Source organism: Mytilus californianus, unplaced genomic scaffold (genome assembly GCF_021869535.1).
Source record: "Mytilus californianus isolate M0D057914Y unplaced genomic scaffold, xbMytCali1.0.p SCAF_7, whole genome shotgun sequence".
In the NCBI taxonomy this organism is placed as follows: domain Eukaryota; kingdom Metazoa; phylum Mollusca; class Bivalvia; order Mytilida; family Mytilidae; genus Mytilus; species Mytilus californianus.
The window spans coordinates 47,634,909-47,649,327 of NW_026262723.1; the positions used below are offsets into that span (position 1 = coordinate 47,634,909).

A 14,419-nucleotide genomic window follows, 5' to 3' on the forward strand; every position below is an offset into this window, starting at 1 on the left:
GTAGAAAAAGTAGATACCAAGGCGGTAATAAAAGAAGGACAAAAAGCACAAATAAAGAAGACTAAAAACATTTACAAAACACACACACACACAAAGAAACAAATTCTACTTCGACGAAAACCACATAGTAAATCAAGAACAAATTATATGCTATCCTTGAGAACTACATATTAAAAGGGCCGCAATCGGCCATCTATACAAAAAGTAATAAGTATTGCGGTAAGAAAACCCATTAATGTGAAAAAAATGACTTTTTTCCCGCGCAAATTTTTAAAAGTGACAAAGAATTATACACATCTATATGCATTAAATACAATAATAGTGAGTAACAAAATTGGCCCTTTTAAATTTTACGTCTAGAACGTGTCTGATAACGGTTATTTTAGAATCACGTAACTTGCCTACGTAAATCATATCACGCAATTTGTTGTTTTTGCCTTTCAATTTTCACATCTTGTAAATCATCAAGGATACCATAACAAATGTGAGTATTAATCTGTTTACTTACATTTATTTAATAGCAATTTACAATGTTTCTATTTTTAACATCAATTGCCAAAGCAATCCAAGTTTTGAAGAAGATCAACAGGGCTCAAACAAAAAGAACATCAAATGATTGAAGGAACGTGTCAAGAGTTGTCTGCTTTGACTATTTATCATTGGCTACGTAATATCACTAAAACATTATCAATCTATATAAACACGCAACGTTATTATGGGGACATTTCGTTCATCAAAACAAATATCTATAACGTTCGGAATGATGAAGTTATGATCCTCTACTGATGCCTTCATTTACTAAGTTGTAAAGCTGATAATGAAATGGCAAAGGTATCAATCTTGAAACCTATACTGAGTCATTTATTAAGTTGTAAAGTTGAAAATGAAATGACGAAGGTATCAATCGTGAAACAATGAAAGACTTTCGGTTTTAATCAGATTTATTGTTGTACACTAATTTATAATTATTGATAGCGTAATGGAAAATTGGAGAAAACAGTGAACCCAATGAGAAATCTACTATTTGGAATCGACAGCCAAACAACTGTAAACACTGGAAAACATACAACCGGGGATAAGCATTCGAAATAAAACTAGAATTAGACACCTTCAGGACAATGATACAAACGGAAGTGTAAACTCATTTATTCCAACATTTTCAAGATGACAATGTAATTATATCTGTGATAGGTTTTGCTTCACAATAGATAGATGAAGACAAAGATGCTTGAGACTATCGGAGACTGACAATTGTATTGGACAGAACTAACCCTAGGAAGATTTATAAAGCAATTTTCTTGATTTATCGACAAAATAACAACATATAACGTCACTTTCAATGAAGAAATGATATGTCAGTCACATCAATGAAGTATTTTTTATACAATTCAGACATCTTCTTGAGAATTTATATAAGATGATAGTAACAATGTTTATGAGAACAAAGAGTATTCCCGGGCTAATAAAATCAGTCAATGAATGTCATATTTGATTAGAGCATGAAATCTATTACGGCTAAAATCCGTCATATGTCTTTGTCTTCTTTGGTTGATGATCACTATGATTTTATATATTCGAAATTAATGAATCTGTTTAACGTTTTATCTAGGAACTGCAATAGTAAAGCTTTTTTTAAAATAAAGCGTAAAGTATTAGAAGATTTGAGGGAAAAAGAGGAAATCATTAATATTTGAAATGAAATAAACAAGATATATGTTGGCCTTCTTAATCTATACACATGGAAAATAAGTATCGCGCGACCTTGATTTTTCTCACAAACAAAAATATTATAACATATAATATCATATATGGCCCCGAAAGTATACAAATTAGACATTTTTTTTATATTGACAGTTATTGTTATTCGGATGAATAAAAATTTATTGAAAAGTTTGAAAAACAACGATTTCAATTACGCACATTTTTTTTACAAACAAGAGGATGTCTTGGATACTATAAATAGACAATATTTAACTTTGGATGCTAACAAAAAAATAAATTCGATAACACAATTCCTTTTGTTTGGTAAATGCGAGTACGTGTCAGTAGTAATAATAAATACAACAATGTTCATTACAGAGTGAAACCACCGTTAACATGAATAATTACTGAAAACCGTCTTCTCATTACACAGATCACATGTTGAATTTGTTTTGGTGGTAGTGAAAGTATTTCATGCTGCAAAACTTGATATAAATCATCGAGATTCTGAACTAGTGATATTCTCTCAAGTACTAATAACGTCCCAGATATGCTCATCCATGATTTATCTCAAGCTTTGCACCAGAAATGCCAAAAAATATCACAACAACAAATTCAACGGTGAACTATTGAATATGAAGACGTTTAGCATCGGGTTTTCGTATTAACGATGTCTTCACTCTGCATTGAACAATATTGTATTTATTGTTACTGCGGATTATATTCTCGTTTACCAAAAAAGGAAATTGTGTTGCCGAGTTTTGCTACTTGTAAGCACCCATACTTAACATTGTCAATTTGAGTACCCAAGATAAACTTTTCTTTGACAAAATTTGTGCTAAATTAAATTCTTTTTTTTTCAACCCTTATATCTTATTTATGCCTGTGGTCTTGTTAATGACAGAAATGCACAATTTATATACTTGTGTAAGTCATAAACAATATTATATAATTATTATCATATTTTGGTTTGTTGAGAAAAATAAGGGTGGTGCGATACTTCTTACCAGTTGTATGTAAAATGGAATCATTTTCTGGTAAACAGCACGTATTGAATAATTCCGAAATGCTTTTGTTTCTTTTTTGTTCAGCATTATAATTATGTCCATGCCATGCAGCAGGGCAACGATAGTCTTGTCAATGTTTATTTCTCTCACTTCAAGATAAGTGTTTGGGTAATTTTTTGTGTGTGAGGAAGATTTAATATCACAATGTTACATTAAGATGTGGGCTATTCGCCAATAAGACAGTAACCGAACATTCGAGAAATCTTCGCCAAAGAATACACCTATTAAAAATGGCGTCCAAAAGATAGTGAAGTGATAATTGTTTAGTTTCAAGTTTGATATGAAGAATATATGATACCACAATGTCAGACTAAAGTTTATCAAGATATGATTTTTTTCAAAATATGATAGTATATATAAAAATAAGAAGATGTGATATGATTGACATGAGACCACTCTTTACCAGAGACCAAATGATATAAAAAATTACAACTATAGGTCACCGTACGGCCTTCAACAATGAGCAAAACCGTAAAGTAAGGTTCAAATATAGGGTAAAATTACCTTGCTTTTATGTCACAGTGGTATGGGTTTGTGTAAAGTCGGTGTGAAATCCGATGCCTAAATTTCAAAATCTTATGAGTTTAGCTTATACCTTTTACATGTTATTGACCCCCAGAGATTGATGGCGAGGCATCGGGATCATTGAAAGCAGAATATTCACATTGATATAAGCTTATGTTATTCTTCTAGAAGGCTTGTGCGTATTTTGTTTTTCTTTTATTAATTTTGCAACTTTTGGTAAGTAGGAATATTTGAATTACCAAGATAATATTTACCCGGATTTTTACAACCACTAGTATATTGTAGACTTAAAGCTGCATTTGTTTGCACCTGTCCTAAGTCAGGAACCTGATGTTCAGTGGTTGTCGTTTGTTGATGTGGTTTATAAGTGTTTCTCGTTTCTCGTTTTTATATGGATTAGAACGTTGGTTTTCCTGTTTGAATGGTTTTACACTAGTCATTTTTGGGGCCCTTTATAGCTTGCTGTTCGGTGAGAGACAAGGCTCCGTGTTGAAGGCCGTACTTTGACCTATAATGGTTTACTTTTACAAATTGTGATAAGGATGGAGAGTTGTCTCATTGGCACTCATACCACATCTTCTTATATCTATAAAACGCTGTCATGGTTGTGAGTACAGTACAGCGAATTTCATTTTTGATTGGATTTATTGAAACATATAGATGTTTTTCATACAATAACGTAACTTTCTCATTAGTGTACCTTTCTGGATTTCTAAATTTGTTCCTAATGAAGTTGTAACCCGTGATTTAAGTCATATGAAACGATTTTCTGTTGACTATCATGTTAATCCGTTTATGAATTTTGAAATTACAAAGAAACTAACTCTCTCATGCAAAGTTGACTTAAGATTGATTTTGCTATATTTTTAGATATTTTTTGGTCATATATTTCTGTATTAGTTTCGGTGTTATACATCCTTGGCTTTCAAATATTTGGCTTTGAGCATTCCTAATGAAGGTAAATCCAGAAAAGCGCTTCGGACCCATGAAAATTTATAATGTGCTGTTTTCATTTTTTTAAAGAAATTATTGAACCAATGCATGCATATATACTAAACTAAGCCCTCTGTTCACGTTTCTTTGCGTTTATAACAAATCTATATTGTATACTTGACATATGTTTTCATTCGGTGATTGTTTGTTGAACACTTAAATTGGCTGCTAAATTAACTTTCTGGTTATGGGCCGGAGATTGCCGATCGTGTTATTGATTTGGAGAATTAATGTTTTTCTCTCAGAATAAGTTTACACGTTTTTTTATTTTTTCTTCCATCACGGATTTTCCCTTTTCCCATTTCTGCTGTGCAATTGTCGAATTTCTAACTATGTGTCATGGCTTTGGTCACTGTAAACGGAAAAGATCTCGGCGAGTTACAGTATATGAAGACAATAATTCATTAGCAGTATATTCCTGAAGATTTTGATAAATAAAGGATTGTCTTTCAAAACAAATTATATATACTAGTCTTTTATAATAAAACTTAGCCTTTCAAGTAGATAAAAGTATGTTGCAAGATGTTAATATTTAAATTACAGTATTTCCCATTATGCATTTTAATACTATATCCAACTAAGTAAGACAGTACGTGACTTCGAGGACGTAGCAATCCGCCATCTTTAGTAAATTTGTCTCATAGAAATTGCATAAGCCTTTCAATAAACTTTAATTTACCGTTAATCCGACCCATTTTCTATTTTTTGCACCTCTTTCTTATGTCTTCGAACATAAATCTTTCTTAAAATGTTGACAGTTTAAAAGATGAAATAACGTCCCTGATCAATTGTAAATATTGCTCTTTTTCTCCTACTCTGCCCGTTGGCTGTATCGTAAAACTAACAAACCTTCGTCTTCTTATACATCAATTCCACAAATTTCTTAAACAAATGTATAACTTTGTCCAAATATTGTAACATCTGAAGCATACGTCTAGCTCTGCATCCAATTTTTAACAGTTTAATTCGTTGGCAAATTACGTCCTTAATCGATTTAAAACCATAATTTTTCGACGATGTCGGGATTTTTCAAAATGGCGGCTGTGTTATTTGTCGTGTTCATACTTCAGATAAATTTGCCTTTCTCATTATTTATTTGGCATATTTCTGAAGGTGGCATGTTTTGTCCATGATTATTTTAAAAGTAGTTTTCTTCGATGCAAAAATTAAAAAAAAAATTGTTACAGTCCATACATATTATAACATCTACATTAAAATATAGAAAGACGCAGACGTATATTTACATGTGTATGCATGTATCTGAGAAAGGTAAAACAACAGGTATGACTGCCAAGTTACAGACAGGTAGATAAAGTCTACAATACACAATTGTTCAGGTAGTACATAGGAAACGTATGCCAATCTAAAATTACCAATACTTGTTATAATCATCCATGTACAAAGTTATTTTCAGATTTTTAAAGAAATATACGACATATTTTGCCCCCGGGAAATTCTTCCAAATATCAAATTCTATCAAAACACTGGATAAAATATCAGAACAATAAAATTGAAAAAAAATGAAATATTTATTTTTTCAGCTTAGTTCTTAATGGTTTAGCATCGATTTGTTTTATCGAATGACGAACTAAAACGTTCATTCAAAATAGACGTTGAAATTGATTATTATTTTCCTGATCACAGCTGTCAATCATTATATTCGGACGGAATTTTCTTTTATAAAATTGAGAATGGAAACGAAGATTGTGTCAAAGAGACAACAACCAGACCAAAGAGCAGAAAACAGCCCAAGGCCACCAATGGGTCTTCAACACAGCGAGGAAATTCCGCACACGGAGTCGGGCTTCAGCTGGCCCCTAAACAAAAACGTGTACTAGTTCATAGAAAATGGACGTCACACTAAACTCCGAAACAAATAAATGAACCGAAATTAAAAAAAAAACATACAAGTCTAACAATGTCCAGAGGCATATAAAGATTTGATAAGCAGACCATTGTATGCATCTTTAAGGCTCTAGGTGCATATGATTAAAGTAAGTTTTAGTATTTCAATCATTACAACAACAAGATTCATGTAAAAGTACACCCAATTTAATTATTTCCAGATACAAAAAACAAACAGCAGGTGGCAGGTGAGTATAATAATTTAAAATAAGAATAAAACCCGTCATTTAAAGGGCATTAGCTATCATATTCATGTTTACGAATTTGACTCAAATTCTCATATTTGATTTATAACATACTTAAACGTATATCCAAATAACAATAAGTCTAAATGAAACAATTAACAATGCATGGACTCGATTTTATATATCAGCATTTCGTATATATTTTAGTCTAGATGCCATCTAATCAATCCTCGAGATGACCTCCGGTCATATAACCCGAATATGAATAGATATCGACCACGTGCACTTGGATTTTTTAGGTCTTTTTGATTTCATGTTAAATGTTTAAAAAATAGGTTAATAATCGTTTTTACCTGTATAAGAATGATTTTTTGTGGATCGAATCAGTCAACGAAATGGTTTACCCTTGTTTCACTTTCTATGTTGACATTCTTTTCTTTTTAACACGCCTTGAAACGAACAGATTCGTATTTTAAATGATTGTCTAAATCGTAGTTTATGCCCCTATAAGCTATCAAAATGAAGTATTTGAAAAAAGAAATCGTCGACAGAATTTATGAGAAGGTCTTTAGACCTATATAAGTTGACTTTAGAATAATCGTACACAGCTACTTTTGCATAGGTACTATTTCTGTACCAAAAATCTATAGTACTGGAAATCTACTATTTATATTCAGTATTATTTTGTTACTCTAAAATTATTGTAATATTTAGGTATCTGTATTTTACAGTACTTGATATGTACTTGAAACTTAAGTACTACAAAATTTTGGTTACAACGTTACATTTTCAGCATTTTGAAAGTTTGTCTATTTCAATCTCTTAAAGTTATGATTTTCAAACATGGAATATTGTTACCTGTTGGTATTACTTCTGTACCAAAAATTTCAAGTACAAATCAAGTACTGTAAAATACAGGTACCTTAATATCACAAGATTTTTAAAGTAAAGAAATAGTACTTAATATTAAAAGTAAATTTCCAGTACTACAAATTTTTAGTACAGAAGTAGTACCTATGCAAAAGTAGCAGTGTAGCAGATTATCGGTGGGTATAAAAGTGCAATTTAGGTCACCGACAGTGATCGTCTTGCTCATGCCGTGTGTTCTATAATTTGTCGTTGAAAATTTCCAGTAATTATCGAGATGAAGAACAGTTATAAGAAAAGACCCTTTTCCTTTGGTAACTGTTAAACAATGACTAATGACTGGTCACGTTTTAGAAATAATAATACAAACCCCTCATAACCAAAAGAGTAATTATCAATTAAAAGAACACGTTTCTTTCATATGGTTGTCTGATTCCTGTAACAAACATAGCACTCATAATACTTTTTAATAATTCCACAAATTCCAACTAAAATCAATACAAAAGATTTGTTGACTGAAACTTTATAAATAAATATTTGTTTTTACTTCAATATAATAAATACATTCCGAATGATGTAGGTTTTTTTTCGTCACAAATACATATATATTCAGCCATTGCAAAAACAAAATAAACTATCATTTCTCAAAAGTTAATGGTACACTTTAATTACTTTCCTTTTTCATGCACCCTTATCTACCGTATTCTATAATTCAGGATATCTATTTCTTCCACTTTTTAGTTGACTTTTGAGCGAGTTATTATTTTTGATGGTTCTGCTTAGGCTCTTTTTAGCTCAATGCTCACTAACATCTATATTGTCAATTCTTTCTAATGACACCTATTGAAGCGGGTAACGCGTGCTTAAGTTGGTATCGTACTTTATATTATCTTTTACTTTCCCATGGAGATTGCACTATCTCTGCCAAGTCTGGAATGTTACAATCATTGTAAGTTTGTTTAATAAAACTATCTTGACGGTATACAACATTTAGAAAAAAAAGATGTATTATAATAACAATCGGAATATTCTCGCATTTAAATCTCGTAATAAAAAAAAATCATTTAAGAACTTTTTTTCAGAATAAGCGGTCAAATTTCTTGTCCTGTTTCGAATCAGTACAGTATGCGGGCATTAAGAAAAGGTTACTGATGAAATGCATTCAGGTTCTTAATTCAAACAATCAGATAACAGGTCGTGATGGACATGTATGTCTGGAAAGAGTGTCAACTCATCACGGTCAAATATGAAGTCATTGTGTTCAGTAGTTCCTGAGTAAACTGTTAGAGTGTTACGATATCTATTTTTCATACTGAAATAATCAAAGTATCGGCAAACAAGAAGTACATGTGTCTGTCCGAACAGCATTCACACGTTACAACTGGTCATTGTCAAGCCGCTGACTAGTTATATTATTAAGTCATTCTGATTATTAGTTCCTGAGGAAAGTTAGGCGAAATTATTTTGTTTTTCTTCAACATATTGAGTAAGCAGCTTCTTCAAGAGCGCATGAAACGACATTCTTGTTATATTATTAAGTCATTATTAATATTTGCGGTGATTTAATTAAAACGCTACTTAATTATAAAAAATTACAAAGTATTTGTTTAAGTCCCATAACTCTCAGAACATATCGGGATCTTTATTTCAAAACTAACAGTGTTATGTTTACCAATTCAAACAATTAAATAGCGTTTTAATTAAATCACCGCAAGCAAACTCACGTTATGGTACAGATTTTGTTGCAAATATAAAATTGGTTATTTAGAAAGCATTTTTCAAAGGCAAATAAAATAGCTCTGCAGAAAACATGCACGAAGATTTTTACGTAAAATGTGATTATTAAAAGTCCCATAACTCTGGGATGTGAAACCAGACAATTTATTCAAAAACAAAAGCAGGTCTACATTCACCATTCCTAGCAACAGTTTCAAGTGAATAGTTATTCGAATCAAGCTTTATTGTTAGTGCATGCTATTTAAAAAATACCGTTTTATTTATCTGACTGTTTAAGTCCCATAACTCTCATAACATATCGGTATCTTTTTTTCAAAACTAACAGTTTTATGTTTACCAATTCAAACAATTAAGTAGCGTTTTAATTAAATCACCGCAAGCAAACTCACGTTATGGTACACTATGTAAAAAAATCCTTATATCTGACAATTTAAGTCGAGTAACTCTTGAACCACAACCCAGAAAATAAATAAGAAGCTCCATTTATCCATCCCAACAATAATGTAAAGTTTTAGGAAATCAAACCGGAGCTATAGCGCGATATGGGAGAAATTGCCTTAAATCTAACGGCTAAAGCGATCGTAACTCTGGAACAACATTGCAACAAAATTAAAAATGCGAAAAAGCTTTCTTTTATCAATTCTACTGTTATCTTAAATTCTGATAAGAATTGATTAAAGCAAATTTGAGTTATCGATCGAAGTATTGAGTGACGGACGGATGAAATACCATATCATCTTCCGTCTTTGACGGTCGTATATAAAAAAGGTATAACAAAAATACCGAACTTCAAGGCAAATTCATAAAGGGGACATCCATAAAATCTGAAAAAAAAACAAACACTATCAATCAACGGAACAATTGAAAAACAATTGCAATATTTGGTATAGGCATTTTGTTATGAAAATTGTGTATTAAACCTAGCTTTACAGCTAGCTAAACCTCCCACTTGTATGACAGTTGTTTATGTTTCCGTTATATTGACAAATTGGCTGAGTAACCCAAACAGACATAATAGGTTAATGTGACAATAATTGGGATCCAGCAGCCAAAAACAATACATCACAGACATACAACACAACTGTCTTAAAAGTTCAAACAAACATACAAATTAATCTAACAAAGACGCAAAAACAAATGTGTACGTACAAAACAATGTACGTTGTAGATAGTAAATTTAAAATTTCACAATGACGCCAACAACAAAAGTTTTTGTCGTTGATAGCACATACCGTATGTAGTATATACACTTTCTCGATAAAGTAAAAGTTAAGTAAATATAAATACAAGAGTAAACAAAATAAAAAAAAAACTGTAAAAACCCTTTGTGTCCGAGTCGCATCTCAGGACCAACCTGCACCAGGAATGCCGAAAGTTAAAAAGTAAAAAACCCGGTGGCGGATTGTATAAATATTACAACTGATTACAGTAAATCTGCTGACAAAATATGCAGTTATTATATTTAGTAGTTCTGAGTAAGTTTTAAATCGTAAAATTGTGACAAAATATTTGTTGGAAAGAGTAGGCGTATGATAAAGATATGACTGGGGTTCGTTGTACAGTTACAAAGCCTTACTAGTCTAGTCATAGTGAATCTACCAAACAAAACGACTAAAAATATGTTTCAACAGATAAATTGACTTCACTGAATGCTGTTTGACCCTTTTTGGAACAACCTTATTTAAAAATGAGCAGAAGTTTCTAATTCAGGAACTCCCTTCTATATTGGTATAAATCTTAAACCTTATAGCAAATTTATCGCAAATTCACAAATAAAAAATCATTTATCTAAGCAAAGGAAAAAAATATATAGAGATCTATATATTTTCTTTCATAATGTATGACTAAAAAAACTATGAAACTTACCATGAAAAAAGTTGTTGTTATACACCTGTTTCCGAAACTCACTAATTAAACGAATTTTGGAATACCTGGACTAAGTTTAAAAAAATTGAAACCCTATTGCCCATCTACTTAGGTGTGATTGTAATCATATAATCAATATGCATCACTTATAACCAAAATATTTGAAAAAATACATGTATAAGTATAGACGAACAAAGGGATACAACGAACATACATCCGAAATTTCTTTTTAAAGAGTAGCTGTATAATTAAACAGTATATATTGCAAAATGTGAATGGTAAAATGTATACTTATTTATAGAATAAAGTTATATGAAAAAATATATCGTATTTCAATCATTATTGCATGGATGGATGATATTTCAATAATTATAATATTGTATGAGAACAGAATAAATAAATATTGCACTAATCCTTTCAATATTATATCCATTTTATTACGCAGCTTAGAGTTTTAATATAGACGGTAAGTTTTGATCACATACATTTCTACAAAGACGGTTTCATTATACCAATATATTATCACTAAAAGATGAAATAACCATAGTTTTATGTATTGAGTGAAAAATCATGAAAAATGCTCAACAAATGACGGAATGTTGTTATTTTTAAGCCTCACATATACTGCCCTCCGTTTTCCTATGCACTAGATATAATTCAAATCAAGATACATCTTAAAATTTCAGGTAAAGATAAAATGAACATCTTGGGATTTATTGTTCTTATGACGTTTTGGTCTGTCCAGGGAACAAAAGACAACGTCCATGAAGTACTTTTAAAAAGTTTCCAGTGCCAAATGGCATCTGCTGGAATTAGAGGGAAAAACTGCGAAAAGGGTATATATAAAAATGTATCTTATAATATATAGAGGTGTGTAATACTAGTCTATCAAATATTAAAAATTAAAAGACGAATAAAAAATCCGTTAGCAGAATTAATTTGAGCAATTGGAAACAAATGCACAATCAATTTCAAGTGCATATTATAAAATTGCAAATTGCATTATTTTTTTTTTTTCAAAATAAAAAATAAAATTGAATACTATATTTAATTAACAAATACTTTGTAGAGAGAAAGATGTTCGCTTTTCATGCTGAATTCTCAAAAGATAAAAAAGGTTTCGGCAATAGCGAGATTGTGAAGTATGACAATGTAATTCTCAACGTCGGAGAAGCCTACGATAGTACTACTGGTTTTTTTACCTGTCCGGAAAGTGGATTATATACGTTTTCGTGGGACACTCTGACCGAACCAAAACACAGATTTTTTAGCGAGTTTGTAGTTGATGGAAAGGTTAAAGCAAGAGGATGGGCCCAAGCTGATCATTCAAGTGACTATGCTTCCGCATCGAAACCAGTGGTTGTTCAACTCGAAAAGGATAATAAGGCATGGATAAGAACACATGGAAGTAACGGTAAACAGTTTGATGGGGAGTAGTCCTCCTTTTCCGGATTCAAAATATAAATAAACTAATTTAATAAAAGTAATTATTGTATTGTTACGACTTTTTATTTTTTTAGATAGTGAGTAATGATATACATTAAAATTAAACTAATATATACTTAAACATTAAAAACATGCATAGATTACAAAGTATTTGATTTGCTATAGATGGATTTAGCTATCTCCATTCATAATACCGATTTGAAATTTGAAATAATGGGAGAAGACAAACAGTAGATTTGTGTAGTTACATCAAATTATATACATAAAAATAAGGAGATGTGGTATGATACTATCCACCAAATTTCAAATGAAGGGATGTAATCAATTATAGGCAACCGTACGGCAGTCAACAATGAGAAAAACTCATACCGTATAGTCGGCTATAAAAGGCCCGACATGAAAATGTCCTTTTTCAAATATCTATCAACTTTATTTTAAAAGGTCGTACGAGACAGGATCAAGCCGATGAACGAGCTTATTTTACAACATGTTGTACTGCGAAACAGGTTAATATCTTTCTCAAAAAAATGCGATGATACTAAAACCGACAACTCTTTCTTCCCATCCCACCTCCTAAAAAACAAAAAACAAAAGATACAAAAAATACAAAACAAAAAAATATAGAAAAGAAGACAAAAGTAAAATAACAAAAATACCAAACTCCAAGGAAAATTCAAAACGGAAAGTCCCTTAACTAATGGCAAAATTAAAAGCACAAACACATCAAACGAATTGAAAACAACTGTCATATTCCAAACTTGGAAAAGAAGCATGACGATACAAAAAGATAACACTTGAATTTTAACTAGATAACATTTTTGTTCGCTATGGAGATTCCGTCTATCGTCAAGTTATCGGAATTCTAATGGGGACTTACTGTGCACCACTTATTGCAGACCTGTTTCTGTATTGTTACGAGTTACAATTTATGACTAACTAAAATCAGCAAAGACCCATCGAAACAACATCTGATACAAAAATTTAATAACAATTTTAGATATTTGGATGATATATTGGCTCTCAATAATGACGACTTCAGTATGTACACTAAAAAGATTTAACCTGTTGAACCGACTTTTAATAATGCTAATACTAACAATGAACATTGCCTTTTCTTGGATCTTGATATCTATATTTTTAACGGGAAGCTTAATACTAAAATTTACGATAAAAGAGATGATTTTTCATTTCCTATTGTTAATCATTCATTTTTAGATGAAGACATGCCCTATTCAAATCTCTGTACACTGAAAAAATATTACACCAGGGTTTTCGATATCAAAAACTTGTCAAAACATTTACTAAATTTTATCATCGGTACAAGGACATCATTCGTAAATCTAATTCAACGTGCAGACATCTTATACGTTCAGGTATTTCACATCCCATCTTTCATGTAAATATTCTATACAAAGCACAAAAATGTCGTCAATCGTCATTTTGCTAACTTTCTTCTGTTACCTATTCTAACATCAGACTCGGACTTCTTTTAAACTGAGTTTAATTTTGCGTTTTGCTGTGTGTTTGTTTATTCCACATTGGCTAGAGGTATAGGGGGAGGGTTGAGATCTCACAAAACATGTTTAACCCCGCCGTATTTTTGCGCCTGCCCCAAGTCAGGAACCTCTGGCCTTTGTTAGTCCTGTATGTTTTTTTTTTAAATTTTGGTTCATTTATATTAGTGTTGACAACGATTAACCGGTTAACCAGTTAACCGTCGGAAGGACGAACCAAATATCGAATACCAAAAACGCTAACCGGTTAACCGGATCTTTTTTCAATTTGAATAGATCTGATATAAATGTGTATTGAAATCTTTGATAAATTTTGTTGAATTTTAAAATGATCGTCGTGGTGATTAATTTGACAGATTAATTGTTCAATATATTGATTGCTATTACAAACCTTGAACACATTCTAATTTTACAAAATTAATTAGCCGTGACAAGGACAACTTGTCGATCAGCCCGGGGAAAGATCTGAAGTAAACATAATTAACATAAATTGATTGAACAGTTGTGAGCTGATAACATTCTACGATTTAGTTCATTATTTCATGTTTGATTTAATCAACCTCCATCGTCCAAGGTTTTGTCATACTTTAAACGAAATGCCGACTCAAAAATG

At 31.3% G+C, this 14,419-nt stretch overlaps 1 protein-coding gene across 1 annotated transcript in view; it reads right to left on the minus strand.

Moving 5' to 3' along the window:
• LOC127708155 (guanylate cyclase 32E-like) overlaps positions 1–14,419 on the minus strand; it is a 91,342-nt gene that overhangs the window by 45,936 nt on the left and 30,987 nt on the right. The gene's annotated exons all lie outside the window — the stretch shown is intronic.